The sequence below is a fragment of the Triticum dicoccoides genome, chromosome 3B (assembly GCF_002162155.2).
Source record: "Triticum dicoccoides isolate Atlit2015 ecotype Zavitan chromosome 3B, WEW_v2.0, whole genome shotgun sequence".
NCBI lineage: Eukaryota > Viridiplantae > Streptophyta > Magnoliopsida > Poales > Poaceae > Triticum > Triticum dicoccoides.
Genome location: NC_041385.1, coordinates 90,577,209 through 90,592,513, shown reverse-complemented (window position 1 = coordinate 90,592,513; position 15,305 = coordinate 90,577,209). Strand labels below are relative to the sequence as shown.

General features: G+C 43.7%; 1 long non-coding RNA gene across 1 annotated transcript; it reads right to left on the bottom strand.

The window, feature by feature from the left end:
- Positions 1–11,584: 11,584 nt before the first annotated feature.
- Positions 11,585–13,768, bottom strand: LOC119280889. Its single transcript, XR_005138203.1, has 3 exons — positions 13,671–13,768; positions 13,391–13,571; positions 11,585–11,860 (listed from the first exon to the last, which is right to left on the bottom strand). It is a non-coding gene; the product is annotated as an uncharacterized LOC119280889 (long non-coding RNA).
- Positions 13,769–15,305: the final 1,537 nt, after the last annotated feature.

Genomic DNA, 15,305 nt, shown 5'->3' with positions numbered 1-15,305 from the left:
CCGGCAACAACGCCGGAAATTCCTTTTGATGTGTGCTAGAACTACGTCGGTATTTCCCCAAAGAGGAAGGAATGATGCAGTATAGCGATGGTAGGTATTTCCCTCAGTGATGAGACCAAGGTTATCGAACCAGTAGGAGAACCTCCTCACACCATGTAAATAGCACCTACACACAATAACAAATAATCGCAACCCGACGTGTTAAAGGGGTTGTCAATCCCTTCCGGGTACGGCGCCTCAAGATAGGCAAATAGCATGAGGTAAAAGTGGTAGATAGGATAAATACATCACGGAACAAATAAATTGCAGCAAGGTATTTTTGTATTTTTGGTTTAATAGATCTGAAAATAAATGCAAAGGAAAATAGATCGCAAAGGCAAATATGATGAAAAGAGACCCATGGGCCATAGGTTTCACTAGTGGCTTCTCTCAAGAAAAATAGCAAACAGTGGGAAAACAATTACCGTTGGGAAATTGATAGAACTTCAAATAATCATGATGATATCCAGACAATGATCATTATATAGGCATCACGTCCAAGATTAGTAGACCAACTCCTGCCTGCATCTACTACTATTACTCCACACATCGACCACTATCCGGCATGCATCTAGTGTATTAAGTTCATGAAAAAACGGAGTAATGCAATAAGAACGATGACATGATGTAGACGAGATCCGTTTATCTATTGTAGAGATATAGATCTCATCTTGTTATCCTTAGTAGCAACAATACATACGTGTCGGTTCCCCTTCCATCACTGGGATCAAGCATAGTAAGACCGAACCCACTACAAAGCACCTCTTCCCATTGCAAGATAAATAGATCAAGTTGGCAAAACAAAACCCAAATATCGGAGAATAAATACGAGGCTATAGGCAATCATGCATATAAGGTATCAAAGTAGACTCAAATAACTTTCATGGATAAAAACATAGATCTGATCATAAACTCAAAGTTCATCGGATCCCAACAAACACACCGCAAAAAGACTTAAATCATATGGATCTCCAAGAGACCATTGTATTGATAATCAAGAGAGAGAGATAGAGAGGGAGAGAGAGAGAGGAAGCCATCTAGCTACTAACTATGGACACATAGGTCTACAAAGAACTACTCATGCATAATAGGAGAGGCACCAATGGAAGTGGTGAACCCCTCCATGACGGTGTCTAGATTGTATCTGGTGGTTGTGGACTCTGCGGCGGCTGGATCAATATTTCATCGACTTCCCTAGGGTTTCTAAAATATTTGGGTATTTATAGAGCAAAGAGGCGGTTCGAGGGGCACTCGAGGTGGGCAGCACCCACCTGGGTGCGCTTGGCCCCCCTAGCATGCCCTGGTGGGTGCTTCTCCCCTCGAGCAGCCCCCCAGGTGCTTCCTTGGCCCACTTGCTTTCTTCTTGCCTAAAAAATCCTCCAGGAGTTCGTTGCGTTTGGACTCTCACTACTAGAAAAAGGGCTATAGATGGGATTGACACTAATGGCGCACCAGACGGGCGGTGCGCCATTAGTATATACTAATGGCGCACCACATTCTGCTACGCCATTAGTGTTGAAACTACTAATGGCGCACCAGGCCCAAGATGCGCCATTGGTAGCAATTTTTTTTTGAACTAGTGCGCCTGTCCAAACATACTAATGGCGCATCCAGACGAAGTGCGCCATTACTAGTTGTAACTAGTAATGGCGCACCTGTCGGAAAGTGCGCCACTAATGTTGTTTTTTTATTATATTTTTTATTCCTTTTTTGCAAACTAATGGCGCACTTCTCCACCGTGTGCCATTACTAGTTTAAACTAGTAATGGCGCACACTGGAGCAGTGCGCCATTAGTATTTTTTTTTTGCAAAACTACTAATGGCGCACCACCAGATGGTGCGCCATTAGTAACCTGGATTACTAATGGCGCATTAGTGGTTGGTGCGCCATTAGTAAGTGGGCAGCAACAAGATATTTTGGACAACCTCTCCTACTCACACTCACTTTCCCCCCACTTCATTCTCTCCACCGCCTCCTCCTTGTCTCGGGTGCCTCCTCTTTTTCACCTCATTTCCACCATAGATTCATTCAAATTAAGTGGTTTAATTACCTTGTTTTGATAGGTAAGTAAGGGGGAAGCTATATTTATGTTGTTCTCCCTACAACAATGTGCACATGCACTTTTTATGGCCTAGCTAGATCTATGTATGTTCGTGGTGTTGCATATGTTTGTGGTGTTGCATATGTGTTTGTGTTTGGAGGTGTACCGGTATTTGAAATGCGATAGTTGCCAATATTTTGCCGGAATGTTGAGTCATTTCTGTTTCGGCGAGAATTTTGGCATTAAGCATTCTTTTTGGTCCTATTTTAGGGAAAGTCATGCCAAAATTTTTCTTGGTTCTAAAATATCGTTTTGCTCTACCCCGCAGGCGACCATGGTCCGCACGATGACCGAAGGCATCGTGAATAGGTTTTTGAGGTCCGCGAAGGCCGAGATGCTTCAAAAGAACGAGACGGAGATAAGATGTCCGTGTCGAAGATGCAAGCTGAAGAGCCTTATTGCGGACCCGGATTCCGGGCAGGTGCGGGACCACCTTCTCTTGCGTGGTTTCATGGATGGCTATCAGTGGCAAGGTGATGAAGATGACTACGAAGTCGTCCATGGGGCCAGGCAAGAAATGAGGAAGGGCAGCAAGACAACCACCGCGGCTCGGGCGGGCGAGAAGACGAAGAATCCCCAGGAGATGATCACGACGGTGATGCTGTACACAGTCATCGTGTAGAAGATGCAGGACATGATGATGAGGAAGATGCCGGAGCAGATGACGGGCATGATCATGAAGATGATGATGCCGGCGGAGCAGACGATTCCGGAGAATTTCTAATTAATGAAGCCAAATTTCTAAATGGTTCACATTCCTTCTGCAGGCGATTGAAAGCAGTAGCGCGGGGTCGACTACGAGCAACCCTTGGGACACCACTCTAAATAGGGCGTTGAATGTAATGAAGAACAAGGATAAGCTTAGTAAGCCGACGTCAGCTGGTCGTGTGGCCGGCAAAGGCTTGTCCACAAAATGGGGGTCATACTATACCGCTGGTGTGCGGAAGGAGAAAAAGACCAGCTCGGAAAGCCAGGCGCGCGAGGTTCAAGAACTCAAGGCACAGGTGGCGCGGATTCCAGAGATTGTCCAAGAGCAAGTGGAACAACGACTCGGAGCGACGATCACCGCCATTGTGCCTACCTTGATCCAGGGGTTGAGTGCGTGGATTGCGGGCGGCGAACAGGGGCCGCCCCCGATTCCTAGCTTCACGGCCAGCAACTCGCAGAATGCGATGGCGGGGCCATTGGTGTCTCCGACGGATGCGGCATTGGTGTCTCCGACGCCGGCACGGGAGCTTAATGCACCCGGGTGTACGCCGGCTGGCACCTCTGCAGCAAGCGGCCCCTCCGTCAACTGCACGCCCGCCGTTGGCAGTGCCTCGACATTAGCTGAGCTTGACGCCATCATCACGGTAACTAATTAAGCCTCTCTCGGCCGAGGACTTCATCTCCTTGCCTTTGACTGGGCATCCCTGACGCCCTACATGTTTTCGCAGGGCGCCGCCGATGTTCCCTACACTCTCCTGCACTTCATGAACAACGAGTTGGTCGATGTCCTCAAGGGCCAAATCGTTCAACCGGGCAACCCCTTGTTCCACGGTACCCAGATGCCACCCAACTTGTTTAGGGTTCAACTGGTTCGGGTGCTGCCAGGCTGCGACGAGTTGTTACCTCCGATTCGACCCGTCGGGGCCGCCGATGATGACGTGATGACCCTCAGCGCCTGCCTGAGCTGGCCCCTGCTTTGGCCGAAGAGCCAGATTCGTTTGGGGGCGGGGGACACCACCCCAAAGACAACACCGCCAGTCGTGTCGGCGCCAAGTCGGCCCCATGGCAAGACCGCGGCAACGGTGCCGGACATCCCTATGCCACTGGATCCAAACATGCATATGGCACAGGATCAGAACGACTACGACGACGATACATTTGGCAACGTCGATCAGTACTTTGCCGAACATGGGTACGATGGCGACTTCATGGGGGCTCCTTCTCAAGAACCCAACCCAACAAAAGACGTGCGCGATCTAGCTGGTACCGCCGAGAAGCCAAGTTGCAACAGGCGTCGTCTGCCGTTCAGCTCTCAGGAGACGCCTCCAGCTGCCGACTTCACCGAGCCTCAGATAGGCGAGGTGCGAAATATTATCAGCCCAAACACACTCAAGAAGGCGGTCTATGAGCAGAACTTGGTGCCATTACAGGAGAAGAAGGCACGCAAAAGAAAGACTAACAAGGGTGCGAGCCAGCCGGCACCGAGTACGATCCATGCTCAGGACGGGCCACCTTCACCTGAGGATATCTCGAGGAGGGTGCATGTGGCGGGCAGGGCGATGCTACCGACAAATATGCTCAATGCTGCAACCGGTGCTATGTGGAGTCTGCATGACAGTGTTCTTTCTTTGGAGAAGCGGCGTCTCAGAGAGAAGGATGTGGCATACCCGGTTTTCACGGCCAAGGTGCCAGAGGGCTAGGGCTTTGTGGATAACTCCATCGGGCGTACGATCGTCCTGCGGTTTGATGACATCCACGCTATGATGAACCTTCATCCGCTGCACTACACCTTCGTTCGGCTATTTTCGCTGAGTATGGAGATGCGGATCATTCGCGACAAGACCCCGAACATTGTGATAGTCGACCCCTTCTACATGTGTGCCAAGATCTTGGGCAGCGCTGGGGACCGGCAAGTCGCGAGTTCTTACCTCGAAGGCGTCATTCTGGCAAACCAAGATAAGGATAACTTCCTCGTGCCTTACTTTCCCGAGTAAGTCCTCCCCTCAACCGCCCCGTAACATATGAATTCTTAGATTTCGATCGTTTTTCTTTTAACATTCCGTGTTTTCTGCAGTGACACACATTGCACGCTCATCCTCCTAAGCCCCAAATATTCCATGGCCACGTATTTCGACCTGGACCGTCAGTCAAACGTAGACTACACAAATGTCAAGAAGGTTCTTGATGATGTTCTCCCCGGCTACGCCAAATCTGGAGGCACCTTCACCAGGCCTATTCGTAAGTACGGCAAGCACGTGTTCTACCACAATATGACGTTCTGCTGCGTCAAGCAGCCGCCTGGCGGTCAGAAGGGTGCCTACTATGCCATCCATCACATGCGGGCGATCGTACGGGACCATCATCAACTTCTGCTACCGAGTAAACTCAAAGATTGGGCAAAGAGCGTGTCGGGAATCCAGGACGCGGACCTCCGACAAGAATTGTTTCGCATCCAGTCGGAGTTTGCGGAAATCATCCATCAAGATGTCCTTCGTACCTCGGGGCAGTTCTACCTCAGAAATCAATCGTCCAACAGTGACATCGACACAATGCTACAAATGCAGGCTGACAACGCCCGTTCTTTCATGACTCCCACGATAGACGGCGGCTTCATCCACGCTCCGGTCCCTTGAGTCGAGTCGAAAGCAGTGATGCTGTGTCTAGTTCTGAAACATCGATTGGCTCATGTTGTAATTACACTTTAATGAACTTGTAGTATGTCTCTTTGGTTTCGAGAGTCGTTCAACTTAGATGTAATCGATGCTATTAATGTCTTGATTTTCTCTTCCGATCATTCTGTTGCATACTTATATATTGCTTATGTGTTGTCTGTGAATTGGTACTAACGTTTCGTTTGGCTAGTGCATAGCGATGCCGACGTATGTCGTGTACAAGGGTAAGGTTCCCAGAGTCTACGACGACTGGGAGGAGTGTCGGAGATAGGTTCACTGATTCAGCGGTAACAGTTACAAAGGGTACACCACTAGGGCCGAGGCCGAATCTAGATACGCCCGCTATCTAGCGGGAGGGGGGAGGGAGCGTTGGAGGAACCGGATGAAGACGAGTTTCATCATGATGATGCTCATCGTGATGACCGCAACTCTCTTCTGTGTGATGGTAGTTTAGATGATCGATATCGACTTGTAATGTGAAGAGAAACTCGCTACTCGCGGTCTCGAGACTTGTAATATAATGTTCTATCTTTGTTCGGTCTTTTCAATTCGGAGACTAATATGATGAATTGTATTCAGAGACTAATCTTCTATTGTATTCGATGAATCTGTTGTTGATGTGTGCTGTCTATATTTTGTCCAATTATACATTTTGTAACCTGTGCAAAAAACAGAAAATAAAAAAATAAAAAAACCTAATATTCATACTAATGGCGCATCACACCACAGTGCGCCATTAGTATGCCAAAGGATACTAATGGCGCATCATTAGGCAGTGCGCCATTAGTATGCCGAAGTTACTAATGGCGCATCTTGCTGTTGTGCGCCATTAGTATGCCAAAGCACCTGGGTATACATGGCCCCCTGGGAGGCATACTAATGGCGCACTGTTGTATATACTAATGGTGCATCCTGTGGTGCGCCATTAGTATACCAGATACTAATGGCGCACCAGTGATGCGCCATTAGTAAAATATACTAATGGCGTGGCACTAATGGCGCACCACTGATGCGCCATTAATGGCCAAATTAGGTGCGCCATTAGTAGGCCTTTTCCTAGTAGTGTCCGTTTGATATTGATTTCCTGCAATGTAAAAAACATGTAGAAAACATCAACTAGCACTCGTCACTATGTCAATAGGCCAGTACCAAAAAATGATATAAAATGATTGTAAAACATCCAAGAATGATAATATAACAGCATGGAACAATCAAAAAATATAGATACGTTGGAGACATATCAGCATCCCCAAGCTTAATTTCGTTTATAAAGGATGAGAGGGGAGGCCGACCGGCCCTGGGGGTGCGCCAAGTGAGGGAGGGAGCCCACTAGGACTCCTAGTCCTAGTCAGCCCCTCTTCCTTCCAACGGAGAGGGGGAAAGGGGAAAGAGGTGGAGAGGGAGAAGGAAAGGGGGGCACACCCCCACCCCTTGTCCAATTCAGATTGGCTTGGGGGGGGGGGGCACCTCCCGCGGCCTGCCTCCTCCTCTCCACTATAGCCCATGAGGCCCATTAACTTTCCCGGGGGGTTTCGGTAACCTGCCGGTACTCCGATAAATTCCCGAACCTCTTTGGAACCATTTAGGTGTCCATATATAACCTTCCAATATATGAATCTTTACCTCTTGACCATTTCGAGAGTCCTCGTCATGTTCGTGATCTCAACCGGGACTCCGAACAAACTTCGGTCACCAAAACACATAACTCATAATACAAATCATCATCGAATGTTAAGCATGCAGACCTTACGAGTTCAAGAACTATGTAGACATGACCGAGACACATCTCCGGTCAATAACCAATAGTGGAACCTAGATGCTCATATTGACTCCTACATATTCTACGAAGATCTTAATCGGTCAAACCATAATAAAAATATACGTTGTTCCCTTTGTCATCGGTATGTTATTTGCCCGAGATTCGATCGTTGGTATCATAATAGCTAGTTCAATCTCGTTACCAGCAAGTCTCTTTACTCATTCTGTAATGCATCATCTCGTAAATAACTCATTAGTCACATTTCTTGCAATGCTTATAGGGATGTGCATTACCGAGAGGGCCCAGAGATACCTCTCCGATACTAGGAGTGACAAATCCTAATCTTGATCTATGCCAACCCAACAAACACCTTTGGAGACACCTATAGTGCATCTTTATAATCACCCAGTTATGTTGTGACGTTTGATAGCACACAAGGTGTTCCTCCGGTATTCGGGAGTTGCATAATCTCATAGTCAGAGGAATATGTATAAGTCATGAAGAAAGCAATAGCAATAAAACTTAACAATCATTATGCTAAGCTAATAGATGGGTCTTGTCCATCACATCATTCTCTAATGATGTGACCCTGTTCATCAAATGACAACACATGTCTATGGTCAGGAAACTTAACCATCTTTGATTAACGAGCTAGTCAAGTAGAGGCATACTAGGGGCTCTCTGTTTTGTCTATGTATTCACACATGTACTGAGTTTCCGGTTAATACAATTCTAGCTTGAATAGCAAAGATTTATCATGATATAAGGAAATATAAATAACAACTTTATTATTGCCTCTAGGGCATATTTCCTTTAGTCTCCCACTTGCACTAGAGTCAATAACTAGATTACATAGTAATGATTCTAACACTGGTGCTGATCATGTTTTGCTCGGGGAAGAGGCTTAGTCAACGGGTCTGCAACATTCAGATCCGTATGTATCTTCCAAATCTCTATGTCTCCCTCCTTGACTTGATCGTGGATGGAATTGAAGCGTCTCTTGATGTGTTTGGTTCTCTTGTGAAATCTGGATTCCTTTGCCAAGGCAATTGCTCCAGTATTGTCACAAAAGATTTTCATTGGACATGATGCACTAGGTATTACACCTAGATCGGATATAAACTCCTTCATCCAGACTCATTCATTTGCTGCTTCCAAAGCAGCTATGTACTCCTCTTCACACTTAGATCCTGCCACGACGCTCTGCTTGGAACTGCACCAACTTACAGTTCCACCATTCAATATAAATATGTATCCGGTCTGCGACTTTGAGTCATCCGGATCAGTGTCAAAGTTTGCATCAACGTAACCATTTATGACAAGCACTTTGTCACCTCTATAAACGAGAAACATATCCTTAGTACTTTTTAGGTATTTCAGGAGTTCTTGAACGCTGTCTAGTGATCCACTCCTGGATTACTTTGGTACCTCCCTGCTAAACTTATAGCAAGGCACACATCAGGTCTGGCACACAACATTGCATACATGATATAACCTATAGCTGAGGCATAGGGAATGACTTTCATTTTCTGTCTATCTTCTAAAGTGGTCGGGCTGAGGCACAGGGAATGACTTTCATTTTCTCTCTATCTTCTGAAGTGGTCGGGCATTGAGTCTGACTCAACTTCACACCTTGTAACACAGGCAAGAACCCTTTCTTTGACTGATCCATTTTGAACTTCTTCAAAACTTTATCAAGGTATGTGCTTTGTGAAAGTCCAATTAAGTGACTTGATCTATCTCTATAGATCTTGATGCCCAATATATAAGCAGCTTCACCAAGGTCTTTCATTGAAAAATTCTTATTCAAGTATCCTTTTATGCTATCCATAAATTCTGTATTATTTTCAATCAACAATATGTCATCCAAATATAATATTAGAAATGCTACAGAGCTCCACTCACTTTCTTGTAAATACAGGCTTCTCCAAAAGTCTGTATAAAACCATATGCTTTGATCACACTATCAAAGCGTATATTCCAACTCTAAGATGTTTGCACCAGTCCATAAATGGATCGCTGGGACTTGCACACTTTGTTAGCACCTTTAGGATCGACAAAACCTTCTGGTTGCATCATATAGAACTCTTCTTTAAGAAATCAATTAAGGAATGTAGTTTTGACATCCATTTGCCAAATTTCATAATCATAAAATGCAGCAATTGCTAACATGATTTAGACAGACTTAAGCATCGCTATGGGTTAGAAGGTATCATCATAGTCAACTCCTTGAACTTGTCGAAAACCTTTCACAACAAGTCGAGCTTTGTAGACATTAACGTTACTAGTCGTCAACCCATGCATTCGCACGGGCTAGTTTTCTTAATGTAAGATTTGAATATTTCACATTATTAAATACTTGTAACTTTGGTGTCTAGTTTAGGGTTTAAGACACACGTAGTTCCGATTCTTATTGACCATTTGAAGTTGACTCGTCGATTCGTTGTTTCCAAGGGTAGAAATCACCTCTTCCTGAATCATCATCAGTTAGTACTTCGTTCATTCTATAGTCATCCATGGATGTTCTATAATTGGATGTTCCATAATTAACCATGTGTTTTGAAAATTATATTCTCCATTGTCTAGTGACAATATTTTGACACATATGGATATGCAACAACTAAATAAGTCAATTATCTGCAGCGTTCTTTGTAGAAGCTCACTAATACCTCGCAACATCTAAGTCGAAGTGCTCGCTAAGACAATGCTCTTGAAACCCCGAGTAGTTGAGTATCAACAAAATGAAGGGAAATAAAAAAACTAATAACTTTTAAGCTCATTCTTAGATACAGATGATGAACAAAAGCAAGGATCCTGCAAACCTAATTAGATATATATGGGCAACATCAATCAAATACTATAGAGAGCATCAATGAACGTATTCAACGAACCTACACAACAACATAATTCATTGGTATAGATAAGGTTTAAAAAACATCCGAACACATACATATAACATAAAACTAAGGAACCAACAAACGTGTCTACATCTATTGTATGTGGTCCAAAGATATCTAAAGCTCCCATAATCAAATCCCATGCAGCAAAGCCTAATCATGTATGTCGTTTTCTTATACAATGCATCACATCAGGCAGCACATGCAAAAATTGCAGGAAGAGAAAAGGAAGTAGAGAAGATGCAGGGAACTCGCAGTTTATTTTCCATTCAAGTTCCTCTTCTGTGCTTTGATCTCATGTGTTTCATTTATTGTGGGGATACGTCAATATCAAGAGGTTGTGTTTTTACTCATTGAATGGAGAAGGCAGGCTCGCAGTCAGCGGCATTGGCTGGGAGGCTATGAACACTTTGTAAGATTGGCATGTCTGGCGGCAAGGGTATCGTCGAAGCGGAGTACGCGTAGGCTGGGCAGTGCTGCAGTTGATATATATGCACACATTTTCTGGTTGGAGACGAAGCAAACAGGGGCGGCTGCCCTCGGCGTAGCGCACAATGTGGACCATGCGGCGAGATCTGGACTTCCTTTTTGTGTATTTGCGTGCACGGAGATGTATACTTCGTTTTTTAGGAAGCCTACTGCCTTGCGCTTTTTTGGAGATAAGCAAGGCATGCTAGCTTTAAAGAAAAGAGATAATTAAGGATTGTTTTCTTTTCTGTTTTTTGCATTCACCCAGATGTAACCAATGTGGAAAAGAATTTGTCTATTGTATGATCACAAATCTCGTTTTCTAGGGGAAAATCTGAAACGTTCTCAAATTAAAAATAACTTGCAGATTTTTTTGGCGCATAGTTTTATTTCAATTTGAGATATAATTACTTGGGCCCATCAAATGAATGGTTATACATTTACGTTTTTCTCTCATTAACACATGATGAGCCGTGCATGACTTTACATGGAATGAAGCGTGCATGATATGGACTCTTTATTTAATCAAAACTGTTATAAATCGATCGCACTAAATGAATGGTTTATATTTTTTAGTGTTTTTCTATGGACTAATCTAGCCCATAATAACTCTTCCCACCAGATGAACGACTCCTAGTTTGTCTATCACATTATTAAATTGAATGAATCTTAGCTACCATTATTAGTATCACATTATTACTTGATCAAACTATCTGGACACAGTCATCACCTAATTCATCTTCAAGCCAGCCATTGTTGATGTTTGTGCTATATGCGACAGAACTATCATTACTAAATTGTTACAGGCATGCATCGTCTATGAAAAAAGCAAAGGATGTCAAGTAAGGACATCCAGATGCATACACACGTACCTGTACCATATATAAAATTATGTTGAGAAACTAAAAGATAATGGGTACACATTTGCTGTATGTTGATACATGATGCATGATGCGGAATTCATGAGATCGGCAAGAAAACCAAGAACGCTCTCGCCGGTGAGTCTTGATTGCACAACATCGATCGTGATCAAGAATAAGTAAATGTTATATAGGAGGCAGATAGAACTTCCTTATATTTATATATACCAAGTCTGTATGCAGTACGTGATGATATGTTGTATATAGATCCAGGTTTTCCTCGATGCCCTTCCAAAAATGAATAACTGAAAAAGACAGCTTTACGAACGTGCAGCATCAATCAACATAATTTTCCCTACAAAAGCAATCCAAGACAAACTTCAGATATAGCAAGAAAATAGTTTGCAGGATTGAGACTATAAAGGAACACTGTTGATCAAATAATTTATTACTCATAAAAATCATTATATTTGTGTTGGAAAAGGTACAGGGGTGTACCACATAACAGACATATGAAAGTGATGCTTATGTTGTGGGAAAGGTCCCATCGTTCCAAGGTTAAGAGGGAGATGTTGAATTCCATGGTCTTGAAAAGATAGACATTTAGTAAAATTGGAACATATGACATGCATATGATACAATATAACAATAGTGAGACATGACCCCCAATTGAAATGTTAAAAGACTATTAAAAAAGATGCACCGATTGTGGTCGAGAAATGAAAAATAGTAACATGTTACACGATGGATGCTTTTTTACCTCAAACATATGTAGTTATGAGATTTACCCTAGAATCAGACGTTTGATACAGAAAAGAGACCAACTTTTGGTTTCGCGTACAACAAAAGTTCCATCCACTAAACTCTGAGGATTCTCACATCTTTACACCAGAAATACCTGTACCATGGGCAAAGCAAGTGGGTGCGCTCGCCGCGCCGCATGCAGGGCTGAACTACGATGCATTCACACTGAATGAGCTGTGGCATGCGTGGGGGCTGCTTGAGTCCTTTGAGCCGTGCTGGTGGAGATCACGGAGAGGTGGAGGGCGCCGCTGTTGATGGCCGATTGATGACGTAGTCGTCGAGATAAACGGTGACTTCAGCCCTTGGATCACCTCGAACTGACGATGAATATGATGCAACACTCGTAAAACCCCTGTCATGACGGTGCCCTCCTTTCTTGTCGAGCATGCTATAGCAGCCTCCCGCCACATCTGCCATTACTGAAACGTGCGGCGAGGACGAAAGGGGCAAGAAAAACCCTAGCCATCTGGACTCGGTCAACTTCACGTGAAGATGGAAAAAGGGAAGATTTGAGGTGCATCTCAATAGCAACGCAGTTTTCTAGTTTTTTATTTTTTTTGACAGTATGGCAGTTTTCTTGTTGAGAATGCGTGGGAGTTTTTTGTTGTGATCCATAACCAAGTCACACAGGGATCCTCCATGATTTAATGTATAAGCACAACCAAGATGCAAGATTAGTACAAAGAACAAATAGAAGAAAATAGGTGAAAGAACATCTCTACACACCATTAAGATTAGCGTACATTATTACCACCATACCTAGAATTGGTACACTCAAGAGAAGAAAAATTTAAAACCGAATGTGTAGGTCGTCATTAAATGCAAGTGAAACAGAATAGAGCATAATGACCTTGGCCTATGGTGTTATAAAGAGACACAAAAAAGTTTAATCTTTATCCTATCACCTTGCATTCAGTCATAATCCAAGGCTAGAAGCATGTTTGATCCGTGCCAGAATAATACCTAATTAGCAAATACTTAAAACAAAAAAATCGAGCTAATTTCTGCAAATTTGAGAACAAAACCGATGGACCAATTCAGGGCAGAATAGAAAAAAATATCACCATTGACGATTGCTTACCTAGTACAATGGTAATCAGAACCTGCTCCATGTCATGTTGCATGCTGCTCGGTGCTTCTATGGTCAGATGTGAGTACATGGCTGCGATCATCGATCCGCAACCCGCTGAAGCTGAAACTTTATGGTGATCGACATGGCCGGAGGCAATGTTTCATGAAGGACTATTGATGGTGCTAACCTTCTAGTGAATTGGAAAATTAATTAGACCGAGGATATCCTAATTGCTTTGTCATGGTGACTGAAAGAAAGAAAAGGAACGGGTGTATGAATGTTTAGTTACCTATAATTGCTCCATGGAGTTTTACGGGGAAAAACATTATTCTGGCACCTTGGCCATGGTACACGAAGACAGCGACGTGTGTTGCCCGGTGACCTGATTTCCTAGACATGCATATGTTGATGAAGGATTAGGAGAGGAGTTAGTAATTTGTAACCGAGACAATGAGCTGGAAGACTTCTAAAGCTTTGCTCCGGCCAATCTGTTTCAGGCATGAGGAGAGACAATTAGGTTGTGTGAAGTCTTACGTTCTCCAAGTCGACCACATATTTTCATGATACATAGATAATTCATGTCTTAACATTAAGAATGCACTGTATATTAAACTGCACATGCACGCAGTCAGAGCTCAGTATATTGCCACTGTTGCAGGATGAAATAGCAATGTTCATGTTTATTTATTATGTTATAATATTCTGGGCCTAGTGCACGCACACTTTGCACATTGTTTTTGACACCATCGTGATTAGAAGGAGAATATAGAATCATTCGGAGACGTAAAGATTAGATAGAAAATAGATTCAAATGTATGTTATTCATACCTTAACGGAGAGACCTGTTGTGCGCTGGCGTGCCTCATTCACAGGCGATGAGAACATCAGAGGTTGATAGTAGGACTCCGCGCCACCCATGATCTGATCTGGTGTACGCAACCCATCCAGTCAGGTGGTTGATCAATTTTCAAATGAAATCTTCTCTAACCTGGTGTAGGCAATGATCTCAATTGATAAGTGAAGGAAATTTCAGCAGTGATCCCCAACGGAAAATCTGCTCAATTATGCACATGCAATCCTGCTAGTTGTGCTCTTTTCTGGGCTCTGTATCACATGACCTGGAAATAATGGACACCATGAACATGCAGTCGGTGGCTTATGAGATATCTCGCTACCACCTGCAGCTAGGCGTCCCATGGAAGAACTAACCCTTTTTCATTTAAGTCACGGTCAAAACAGTCCTCGTACCAAAGCAATCGTACATGTTAGATACCGAAGGAAGAGATTATAATATTCTGATAGTTTCATGCATATAACTTGAGAAGTGATAGATTATGCAAAGAAGAGCGATCTTAGAAAGAAACCCTAAAATAGGGACCAAATCATGAACTATTTAGGAATAACGGGAGAAACAGAAATCAGATCCAAGTATATAAGAGAAGAAGTAATTGATCTAGATTCTACTTGCTCTTGTCAGTTCCCTCTCCACATGATGCAAGAAGAAACAGACTATAAGATCAAACCTGTGGGTCGTTCGTCTCTAGGCAATTGGTGCCGGATCCTTCCTTTCCTATCTCGAGTTACTGGCATGGAGGAGTGCTGGTAGAAGCCGTCGTGCTGTGGGCTGACATGTACAGGCAAGGGAAAGCTATGGACGATGAAGAGATCCCATCATATCGTAGACGGGGCGTTCGCCGCCGGGAAGGGCTCGTTTCTGAGATCAGGATCTTTTTCCCTTTTTCTATAAGGAAGGAGAGCCGTAAAAACATGAACCAATTTGTAACATGGTCACGTAAAAAGAAACATTGTAACGTGGCCTTTTTATAGAACTTTGTAACATGATTTTTTTTTCACGTTTTATTACGTAGGTTAATCTACATCGTAATAATTTGGTCCCACCGCAGATGAACGGCTCCTAATTTCT